This window comes from Anser brachyrhynchus (genome assembly GCF_964034855.1).
Source record: "Anser brachyrhynchus genome assembly, chromosome: 5".
NCBI lineage: Eukaryota > Metazoa > Chordata > Aves > Anseriformes > Anatidae > Anser > Anser brachyrhynchus.
Window position 1 is genome coordinate 3,237,295 of NC_137699.1, and position 12,390 is coordinate 3,249,684.

The 12,390-nt window shown below is 38.4% G+C and overlaps 1 long non-coding RNA gene across 2 annotated transcripts in view; it reads left to right on the forward strand.

Annotated features, from left to right (window-relative positions):
- The window catches only part of LOC308195606, a 151,952-nt gene that overhangs the window by 5,145 nt on the left and 134,417 nt on the right, over nt 1-12,390 (forward strand). For both annotated transcript variants that reach the window (XR_013951664.1, XR_013951665.1), the window contains exon 2: nt 1,457-1,597. This is a non-coding gene — a long non-coding RNA (uncharacterized lncRNA). The remainder of the gene's footprint in view (nt 1-1,456; nt 1,598-12,390) is intronic.

Genomic DNA, 12,390 nt, shown 5'->3' on the forward strand with positions numbered 1-12,390 from the left:
CTATGAATAACGTATGCTTATGTACATTCTTACAGGAAGTACTTACTGCTTTTGTTTCTAGCTGGAGCAATAGAAGCTCTTCTGTGAGATTATGGAGACATACTGAACTAAATATGGTTTTGTGATGTGCAGTTCTGTCCTGAAAAGAGCCTCTGAAATAATTTTGTATTCATTTGACTTGACAAAATTCTGTCAAATATAAATTTGCCAATAGATTGAGCAAATAACTCTTAAATCTTCCAGCTATTGGAATTCACTCAGTGTTTCACATTTGATAATGTTTCATTATCAATCACTTCACAGATGTCATACCAGCATCAGGATAACTGGGAAGGAATGGTGACTTCAATAGTGATGTGAGAACAGTGTCCTAAAAGGTTTTAGGCTAAAAAATATGTACAGAAAAAGTAGTGTAAATCCGTTGAAAGGGAATACCTGGATATGGCAGAAAGAAATGGATGTATTAGGATTATGCTTTATTTTTGAATGGAATATTTTTTTTTTTGAAGAGAGAAGAGGACCACTAAATACAAATCTATTATTGTGTGAAGAGGATAGCTTGAATTTATTTCCATTGGATCTTGATTACATTTTTCACAGTCCTTTTAGAAAAGATCCTTAAAAATTGGTAGTGAGGAAGAAACCCCCAAAGCTGCTGATCAGGTCCAATATCTGGTTGTTAATAAGTAAAAAGTAACTCTCAAATAGGATTAATTTCTAGTATTTTTCTACCAATGTTTGGTTTTAGTTGCCAGACACTTTCTTTTGCCTTTGAGACATTTGTTACCAGAATTTCTTCTTCATTTATGTCCCTAAAGACAACAATCTTAATCTCCTCTTGCCTGAATCCTCAGATTCAGCTGCACAAGTGATGATTAATATATATATATATATCTCCTCCATTTTTTCATTATTCTCATCTCTAACTTATTAATTGCCTTTCTGGACTGTGGATATTAAAATTAAACTCTGTATTCCAATACTAATCACCCTAATGCAAAGCTAAGGGAAATTCTTGATTTCATCTTGGTATTCCCCTTCTTCAAGCACATGAGAATCAGATTAGCCCTTTGGCAGCATCATTGTGTTTAGGATTCATGCTCAGCTGATTATTGGCAATGACTCTGAAGTCCTAGTCACAATTTGTGCTCCACAGCAGAGAAGCCCATACCCTGTACAGCTACACAGTGTTCCTGGATTAATAGCTTTAAAAGTGACATAAAAATATGTTCATTGGGCAGCAGGTTGTTCAGAATCTCTGCAGCTCCGGTATTAATTTTAGGTATAAAGATTTCAGCACTATATGATATGAAGTGAGATGATGGAGACCTTAAACTGTAGAAGCTGAAATTTTCTGTGTGCTAAGTCAAGGTGATGATACATTGCCTCTGTGCCAGGAACTACCTAATTGGTATGCATAGTTACTGCTAATGACTCCCCTTCTCCTCCATTTCAGGCCAATTCAGCAGCCATACTGGTTGCCATGAGGGAACTTTCAAACTGAACACCCTGTCAGCAAACACCTCAGAGCTACCATCTGTTTCATAAATGAAAGAATCAAATATTGCTTAAGAAATAAAATAACACAACATTAAAGGTAATGTTATGCAAATTGACTTAAGCCTCAATGGGCAGTCCTCTAAGCTGCATCCCTTCCTACGGATTTCCTGTTTGGTCTTCCAAAGCTGAAATGAATACTTTATGTGAATGTTTCCCTTCACTGTTTTTTTTTTTTTTTTTTGAGGTGGAGCATTAAAAAGCAGAGGTTGAGAAACAGCTGTGTCCCAAACTTCACGTGTGGAAGGCTTTAGTAAGATATCTTATTGGTTCTTCTAAATTGTCTCTCGCCCCGACATTAAACTGCTGCAATTAATGCTGTCATTACACAAACTTGTTTCCTATACTCCATGTCTTGAAAGTTGTCTTAAAGATGGTGGCTAAAGACCTCTTCCTGAAAGGTCATCTGTTTTCTGTGGTGACCAACTGCAAAATAAACTACAAGAGATTGCAATTTCAGGAATAGGTGCGATCAAATGCATTTGTCTGCTTTGTGACAACTTCATCTCTTCTATATATACACCTGGCTACCAACCCCAGAGAGGGCCACGTTTTCAGTTGACCTGTATGAACCATTGAGCAACCCAGGCTAAAAGTAGCTGCAAGTTCTGAATTCCTTCCTATTTCAACTATGCATTTTGGAAGACTTGAATTTAACAGTAACTCAAATATGCAAGAATCTGTTGCCTTTGCAGTCTCTGTGGATACAAAGTCTTGTTGCAGAACTCTCCTACAAAGATATGTATTTTACACCCTTCTTGTTCTGAATGAAATTAGTAGCAAAATGGAACAGGAATTCACTAACATCTCTTCCCAAGGTCGTTGCTACTGCTATGAAGTTGTATCAGCAGAACTGTTTTGGCACTGCCTTTAAAAGGTGACAATTTTGGTGGGTAAATAGGAAGTTGGACAGAACTGTCTCTGAACCTATCCTCCGTTTGCATTTATTATACAATCTTAAAGGCTAGGTGATTAAAGGCAGTATATGTGTGCTTTGCTATCTCATATTTGGCAGTAGCTTGGAACAATTATAGCATAGCTTAAAAATACAGTTTTATGGATTTTTTTTATTTCCAGAAGCTGACAAAACTGGCATCTCAGAAGTTCAGTCTTCTGTAATAATGGATATATTTATAAAAGTGGATTGAATTTAGTGTGATGTTTCAGAAACCCTAAAAAAGCTGAGGTGACTCATAAGGTCTAGAAGGTATACTCATAAGGTATATAGATAGTCAGGTCAAAATGGATATATTCAGACAAGAACATGTCCGTAATCAGAAATTTAAGAAGGCCAAGGAAGAATCGGTTTTAGGTATGTTAATGAAGAATCAAAGTCACTGCATTTGGATTTAATGCACTTTGGTTAATGGCTCCCAACATGCTGGAGAGCTAGAATAAAATATGTAGCTATTGCTAGTGTTCTTGGGCTTTTTCCAGAAACAAGTCTAGGCAGCACTGATCTTTTGTCTCCTTTAGAAGAATATAACTCTGGAGTCAATTACTCAAAATTTAGATTTAAGCTAATGTAAAAGAGAACAAAATGTATGTCTCAAAGTGAGCCAAATAATACCTAAGATGAGTCTAAATTTGGGAAAGTCATGCTGTCTTTCATCCCTTGCGTTGCTAGCTTTATGATCATGTGGATTTCTCGTAGGCCATATGCTATCAGAAACCTGTAGTTGCTATACATTTGCTGGACCTAGCATTCACTTATCACTATTTAACTTACACACCCACATCCATAGTCAGCTCTGAATTTGGCCATTCTGTCCTGTTGTTATTTCAGGGGCTTTTTTGCCTTTTCTTCTTTTTTTCTTTTTTTTTTTTTTTTGGTCTCCCAGCTTCCAATTTTCTACTTTTGAGTTTCAAATTTCCTTTTTCTGTCACTGTGTTACTGACTGGAGTTTTTCAAATCATTGGAGCTTCTCTCTCCATCTTGATCAATTCACTGCCTTGAAATACAGAAGAGCTAGTGATCTCTTTTTCCCTTTGCCTCACAGGTGAAGGCTCTGGGGATAACAGAGGAAATTATGCTGGCAGCTTAATACAAGTCCATCAGTAACACTTGGTATTGATACTATGCATAGAATGAATCTATTAAAAAGTCAAAGAATAGCATTTATGAAAATACAGCATTTACAGCAATATTTTGCCTTAGCATCAACCAAGAAATATATTCATGTAGAGCGACATAATATTCAGTGGAGTGGAAAATAGTTTATGTAAAGTTGTCCTCACTATGAAATTGTATCAATACACAGGGAAAAAGAAGAAATTTTTAAAGGTAGGAAGCAAAGCTGTTCTGTTACTTCATGAAAAAGGCTTTTATATGTGATAAAAATTAGTTTAGACAGCTAAGCAAAAAAGCTAATTCACAAGAATTACCAAAGAAAACAAGCCACAGGCACTGTAAAGAGTGGTTACATTAAGGTCAGGACCTCATAAATGATCATGACAGGAAATCGTATGCTCTTTTTGTCTGACCTGCATGAAATATCCGTATGTCTTCCCTAACTCATAAATGATATTAGGTCTGTAGTGTGACTCGTTCGTAAACCTGTCTTTGATAATCCCCTGATGGATGGTCATGATTTCCAGTGCTGAGAAGACATTAATAGTCTGGTGGTTTGGGTGCTCCTTATGCAGATCATCTCTTCCGACAGAAACGAGGGAATGTAACAGGACAAAACCCTTCAGTATGTATGTTTCATTCCTGTCCAAGTAAGTCTTCAGCCCCTTTGGATGAGTGAAAGGCCAGAAGTGTGCATTTCGAGCCTGAGTTCTCACTGCTCTGCTGGTGCCTCGGTGCCACTGATTTGTGGCTCCAGGGCTCTCACTGGCTGCTGCCATTCCTTTTCAAAGAGAGGAGGTAGAGAGCAGTTAACACAGCCCCAGCTTTAGGCTGCGGGTGTCTGTTGTATTCACTCGCTTTTCCCCTTTTGACTGGGCCTGCAGCCAGAACCCTAGAGTTCTGAAAGGGAATGGGTACAAGTGCAAAGGTTTATGCACTCAATTAGGTCTAATCAGATAGTTGAAAACTCTAGAGACTTTTTTTCTGGTTGCATCGACTATGTTAGCTAGAGGGTATTCTATTGTTGTCTTTCCTTTTTCACTCTCTATCTTTTTTTGTTGCATGAACTCTTACATGTGTGTTTATGTAATGACTTTGACAGGTATTTGATCTATGACTTTGAGTTATGCAAGTACAAAGTCCAAACTATTCCTCAGTAAAGCGAATATTACAGTGCTCTGATAACCTCAGAAGGGAATATTAAGATCCAGGGCTATGTCTCAAGAAAGTATTTTCCATATTTGACTAATATCTAGGAAGTCAGAGGAGCTCAGTCTGAGTTTAGGTAAGCTGTCTATCTCAGTATCTTAGAATATCTTAAGTGGTTGTTTCATTTGATCGGTTTCCCCTGAACTTTGCAGCTTCTCATACCGAATAATAGAGGAGACTTAGCTGTGCAGACTTCTAACATCTGAGGTAAATGTAAAATAGGATTGAGGGATTACTAATGAATCTTGCTAAAACAGTGGTAAGCTGCATGCAGTTGATAAAAAACTATCTCTATTTTTGGTGGAGAAAAAGTGTGTTCAGTGAAAGTTTTTGTATTCTGAATTCTGCAATCCTGATACAGGAATGTTGTCCTTCGTGAGCTGATCTCCCCGTATGTTTGACAGGGCTCATAGGCTGCCTCCGCATTACGTTGAAGTGACTTTCTTCTTCAAGTAGTGGCAAAATCTTTAAACATCTGGAGATATTACCATTCCAAACCAGGCACTGCAGGAATCAGGATTAAATATAAGTTTTCATCACCTTACTGTTTTCATTTGAGTCAGTAACATCCTTTTAAGCAGAGCTTTATAATATTTCCTTAAATATGACAGACCAGATATTTTGATCCAATAAATGTTTATTAAAAAGATAATCACTTTTAACTGATGGCTCAAGTAAAGGAATGGGAAAGTGGACTTGCATCTGTGCCCACATGACAAGCATTTTGCTTTTTGATGGAAGTAAGAGGAAGAGGGCTGCTAACACCCTTATAAAATTTTTAAATGATGTGATGGGATTGGGTTGTTGAAGTATTTGGAGTAAATATGACAGTGCCATCATTGGGAGCAGAACCTGTGATGTTGCAGGAACCAACATGTGTCTACAAACTGATTAAATTTTCTGTAGAAGGGAAAGAGTGGAGTATGATCAGATCAGTAACACTGCAGGATCTGATTTCAGAGGTGCTCAGCACTCTGAGTTAGTACCTGTCCCACAGAAACACTTCCTACACCTGATAGCTGGGCCACCTTAGAACATTTTCTTGTTCTCCATTATCTACAAAACCCCAAACGAATTATGACTGTACGGAACCTGCTTGGTGGTGAGGAGGCTAAGGGTTTGCTGTCCATGTGTGATACGTGAAAATAGTAGGGGGAGATATGGAACAAAGTGAGGAATAAGCTTGGTCATGCAGAGAATTTGCTATTAATAGGATGAAAGTCCTCAATGTATCAGAAGTTGTCCCCAGAGAGAAAGCCAAGACTGGTTCACTCTTGCTTTAACCTTCTGTGCTGAAGGCAAACAAGCTTAAGGTACAAACAGATTGGAAATTAATTGGTGTAATTAACATTTTGTGATTATAATGACTTCTAATCAATACTTTATGCAAATAGCTATATTGATGTGTAGAACAAAGGCTGCTAGTTATGTTCGGAGGAAAAAAACCAACAACTTTAAAGCCCTAATGAAATTCAAACCTTTCAGTTCAGTTAAAGTTGCGAACGCATCTTTTTCGAGGTAAAAAAGAAGATCCTTTTGTGACCTTTTTAATTAAAAATGTCTCTGATACAGTTCCTGACTAAACTTCATAAAATGAGTTGACTGGAGGATGTAGCACGTTCTGCTGTTCATAGTTCCCAACATTAAACCACTGTGTTTCATTAGTTTAATGGAGGAAAATAGTGAAAACAACCTGATCCAAGCTCACAGCCGCAAGAACCCTTCCCATGGCAGGAGTAGTCTGGGACTTGCTCCAGATACCAAAGAAATGAATGGGGTATCAAGAAGAATGGGTTAGAAACCTTTTTTTTTAGATGTGCAAATGGGATATAACTTTTTGTTTCTGGAAATCACCTTCAAATTTTTTCTCAGTTATTTTTCTTTCTGAAATTGTATTTAAAATGGGTAGGTAAGAGATGAGAAAAGATTAGATAGAAGCTGTCTGTTTTCCCACATTCCAACCTTCAACTTCACGTAGTCAGTAGTACCTCTAGAAAACCCTATTTGATAATGGTTCTGAATTTTTCCTCTTTCAAATAAGACTTGGACACTGGGCAGCATAAAAATGCAATCTGCTAAAATTGAAGTCAAATGCTTTCTGAACTGTTCGTTCAGGTGCATCACAGAAGAGTCTTTTACCTTGAGTCTTCGTGTTGAGAAATAGCAGGAGTGGGCTTGGAAAACTGTAAATTTTCGGACCTAAGGAAGCCTCAGATGTTTTGGAATTAGCCCTTCACAATTGAAGATCAGATAAATAACTTCTTCCAAATGCTTTTCAAGTCTTCAGTCTGGGTGCTGATGGATATCTTTTCCCTGCGGACAGGAGGCCATGAGCGACAAGCCTTATTCGGGGCACTCCAAGGACTGTGACAACTCAGGACTGACAGACATTGGTAATACAATGTCGCAAAGACTGTATAATTGCTTTTTGTGATAACTTTACTCATGACCAGCAAATTTTAGAAAGAAAACAATGACAAAGTAAATGAAGAGGGACTTCATATATCTGCTGTTAATCTTGTTTTAAGAGGTGATATAAAAATACTTCTATTAGATTTTTTTGTATTCTGAAAGGAAAAGCTTTGTGCCTTAATGCTAGGTGCCTTGGTGCCTTAATGCTAGGAAAGCTGAAGGAGGTGCTGGACTTTGTTGTTAATGTGGTGTTAGTTTTGAAAACTTGCGAGCCTTTCAGTCATAATGAAGCACTAAAGTTTTTCAAGACAGCCTGATAAGCAAACCCCATTAGCCCTCAGAGAGGAGGCAGTTCGTGCCAGGTATTGGCCAAAAGAGCTGTTGGGATTTCACCCAGTGAGTGTGTGTCTCATCAGCATTCTGCACTGCTGCCAAAGTTTGCTATAGCATGAAGGAGAAAGAAACAAAGAAACATAAGGAGAAGGAGGGGGGGAAAGGAATCTAATGAGAAGAAAAATTGCTTTTTAGCTGTTCACTGGAACTATTTTGGTTTCCCAATGAACCTGAACAGCATCTTAGGTGATGATGTGGGGAAGTTAGTGTTTTTGGCACCTGAACAGGAAGCATTTGCAGTTTTGGCACTCTGAAGGGATGGAAAGAGCTAGTGTAAGTGCTTTGCTGAAAAGGGGTGGAAAAGAGTTTTTGTCTGTAAGGCCTGGTGCCTTGCTGAACTGGGACCTCAGCCTGGCTGCAATGGTAAAAGTGCCCAAAGCAAATCAAGAATCTTAGGCTTCAACTGTCATGGACTGCCATATTAATGAAGGGCTTACACTTCTTATGTATTACACATGCCCGTTCAACTGCCCTGGAAGTATAAGGGGACCTTATAGTGGCTATAAATGCCATGTGGTACGAGACTTTCTTACGTAACAATCATACCACAGGCCGGTTTTCTTAGCATAGGACAGCATAAAGTGCAGTAACACAGAGAAAAAGAGACATTCAAAGGAAATTTGAGAAGAGTCCTGCCTGGGTATGTCTTTATCTGACATTGCTTCCACCATGCTACTTGGAATAGCAAATAGTGACTCTCCCTCTGAAGATTTCATCTTTTGTTTGCAGCTGATGAAACTCTCAGTGTTTGGATGGGGCTGACAGACTGTTGAAGTCAATGTGTTAAACCCCAAGCCACAGAAAGATGACAGGGTATGTGCCACACCTTTTAAAGATATAAAACTGAGAAGTGTTCAGAAAGTAGTTAGCAGGACAAGGATGGCAGTCTCACTGGCTTCCTAGAGAAGCAATCCCTGGGAACTTTTTTCCTTGTGGATATAGTCTTTTCTACGCATCAGTCTTCTCATTCCTCATCTCCAGCCAACAACTTTTGAATTAAGTGGTTAGTTAGAAGCTCAGTGGTCTCAAAACATTAAGTTAATACAAATTTCATGAAAATAGACATTGCTGGTGCCCTAACAAGCACGCAGGCTGCTGTGCAACGCTCATCACATACTGAAGAGTACTTAAAGACAAGAGTACTTATAAACCATAGGAGAAATTTATTTGGCATGTGATCCGCTAGATGCGCAGGATAAAAGTGTTTGGAAACTTTATTTGACCTCCTGCTTCCAGAACTGCTTGCCTGGAGATAGGGGAAGTGTTGTGCTGCTTATTGCAAATAGAATAAATTAATTTTATGACTTCCCGGTGTGTTATAAAGGTCCTTCACTGAACTAGTATACAGCTGTATCTACGATGTTTGCTCTTATGCTGTAGCCTAGCCTGATGGCAATAAAAGTTCTGAAGTCCTGTCTGCACTTACGGTGTAAGATGGATCTGACAAATAGCACAGTTTACCAACTCTAAAGTACATATGCAAAAATTCAGTTGCTGGAGAGACTCTTCTGCTTTGTCCTCAGCATAGCATAAATTGCCAGGAAAGACAGGATCCAACTGAAGGCTCTAATGTTTCAGCTTTGCTGAAAGTACAAAAAGCCAAAAAGCCTTTTCTGGGGATGCCTTTGATTTGGCTAAGGAAGCTGAGACTGCTCTGTATCTTCCTGAATTCTACTTCTGAAAAAGATGAGAAAATATTTCTACTCTTTGTACCTGTAAAAGATACAAAAGTGAAATCTGAGGAGTCCCTGTAGACTTTGGGAGTATTCTTCAGTCCATTTACTGGCTTAGCTTCTGTGCTTTCTGATTTGCTCTGTATTTGGCTGAAATAATAGTGGCTTAAAATCAAAATACTTCAAATACCCCGTCTCAGTAACTTGCTACATGCATCTTGTATGCTACTTGCCTTCCAGAGGATTATATCCAACTGAAGGCAGGCTGTTGTTTCTGCTGGCTTGTGTCACAAAATATTTTTACTTTGCATAACACTTGTGTCCATTTACAAGTGATATTTTTTTCTGGCATGCATCCTGCTTTACTTTTAATATAGAAATGTAGTAAGCATCCTATGTTTCTTTGCTACACATGTATTCTGTAAACACTCCTGAAAGGCAGGGCTTGGTGTGACTTCTAAGCCACTTTGGTATTCTTGATGTCTTTAAAACAATGTTGCTTGGTTCATACTTTTCTGCAACAATGATCTATGCTATTGTCAGAGCCACACTGGAAATAATAGCCATATTAATAGCATCAACACCTTTTCAAATCCATTAATTCCTTTGAATTCTCTTGAGAGGAAGGAAAGAACAGCAAATCCAAAAATAGCTCTTTGAAAAGAATTAGCTTGAGACTGTAAGATAAATGAACAGCGAAAGCTGACCAACTGTACTGGGCTGGCACAACTTTACTGGATTTTGAAGGCTATGGAGAGCTGTCAGGCTGGAACGTGGTGCTAGGACTGTGGCTGCTCACTGAGCAGGCAGAATGGGTGGTTTCTTGTGACATGGCTCAGGGTTCACAGAAGCAAACCAAAGCAGTTGGCCAGAACAAGGTGTTTTATAGAGATTGTGGATATGTGTACTGTGTGCCATTGTCTCACTGAGCTGTGTGGATAAGGGCCACCAAGCATGTGATGGAGACAAACCAGGATGCAGGAAAGCTGGGATTTGGAATTCTTAAAAGCTGGTCTGAATTCTAGGCTACGTATAATTTGTAACCAGACAAATCTTTATTTCTTCTTTTTTGTTCCTCAGTCTTACGTTGGAAAAATGGTTGTGAAACCTTTGTGGTTCACTTTGTTTTGCTGTAGGTTCCTTAATTTGCCTCTAGGTGAGCTCTGGGAAATAACTGATTAAACCACTTTAATCCAAGTGCGAGCCAGTTCCTCCATTTACCTGTTTTAAGAACTCCTTGTGACTGTCTAGGTGTACTGGCGTGGCTGTACAGAGTGCACTTTGCCTTTCTTCCTCTTCTGGGTGAGGGTGAGAATAGGCATTGACCAAGCTGGTGCGATATTTGGTGGGAGTCCTTTGCTGTGGTATTCTTCCTCCACACATTTTCATTACCTAATCTGTGTCAACTTGATGCTTAAAAAGGTCTGGCCGAGTCCTCTCCCCAAGATAAGAGCAGTCAGTGCATCTTTGAAGAGACGTCAGTGACCTGAAAGAGGCATTGGAGAAGGCCGGGGTTTGTTTATTTTTGTTGTGTGCAAGAAATGAAGTTAGTGCAAACTTCAGGACTTTCTAAATGTTCTTGTTTGCCACTTTGGCCATGTAAAGAATAGAACGAAATAGTTGCAATTGGAAGGGATCTACAAAGGTCATAGTCCAACTTACAGACTACTTCGTGTCTGACCCAAAGTTACAATACATCATTAAGAGTGTTATCCAAATGCCTCTTAAACACAGACAGGCACAGGGCACCTCTCTAGTAGGAAGCCTGATCCTTGTCAATGTGTGGAAGCGTTGTCTTCATGATGCTCCATTTACACTAGGAAAAGATGCTTCGAAAAGATGACTTATTCTTGACCTTTTTGATGGGACTGTGTCCATAGACATGTTCTACAGTCATAATTAAACTGATTTGAAATAGCTTAGCTTGAAAAAAAATAGTTGGAGACTCTTTTTTTCTTCATAAATGTGTAGTAAATTGTCATGTGCTTTTTTTTTTGTGACAAACATGAACAGATCATAGAAATAACGAGGCCTCCTTCAGAGAGGAAGAAAAGCATTTATATGGTGGACTGGGTATCTTCTGGTTGTTAATGAAATCAGACAATGCAAATCAAGTGAAAATGAATTAGATTTGATGCCTGGCAGGCTAGTTGTTTACAAGATTCTTCTGTGTGCTCTAATGTGTGGAATACTTTTGCCAAGACTTACTAAATGATGAAATGATAGTGCAATTATATAGAATTAAGACTGGCAGAGACATTTGTTAGAATTCTGCTATTTGGTCTTCAAAATATAATCAATTAAAAAAAAAGCCTTTGAAAATGAGAACAAATGAGAAGTCATGAGGTAGCCAAATAATCACTTGACTGCTTCTGTTCAAAGACACCAGAAAATTCTTCCCAGTGACATTAAAAAATAAATTACACAAATAACGTCTTCTGTCCTGCAAGTTCGTGGGGTGTATGAATTTGCAAGACAGAATAAGCTGTAGACCTGCCTACTTGTCTGCAGGAGTGAAGCCAGTAAAGGTCATGTTTAACCAAAAATCAACATGTTCTGAAAAAGTGATTAAAAAAACATTTAATGCTCCAAGTATTCACTACCTCCAAGTGAGACCATTTGAGCTAGCTGATGATTCTAAAACTAATCACATTCTTGATTCTATGCTTATAAGTATTAGAAATAATAATGATTGATTTGCATAGCCCAAGCATACAAACCATCAACCTGGATTAATGTGTTACTGTTCCAGGGATTACACAAATAGAATAAAAGCAGACCATGGTAAACATTACAGTCTGAAAGAGAAATATCATACCTTGTGTGAATATAGCAAAACTGAAAGAAACAAAGAGACCGAAGAGAACGTTTATTTTATTTATTTATTTTTTCTGGATACTGAGGCCCACCACTGGAGCTACCAAATCATACATTTTGTTTAAAGGACTAAGCAGCATAACTATTAGGAGTAGGATTTTTGAGACATCCTGCACAAAAAGTCCGCACCAGTTTTTCTGAGAACTGAACACCTATTTCTCTAGAGAACCTTAACTTTTTGGTAATTAGATATTTAGG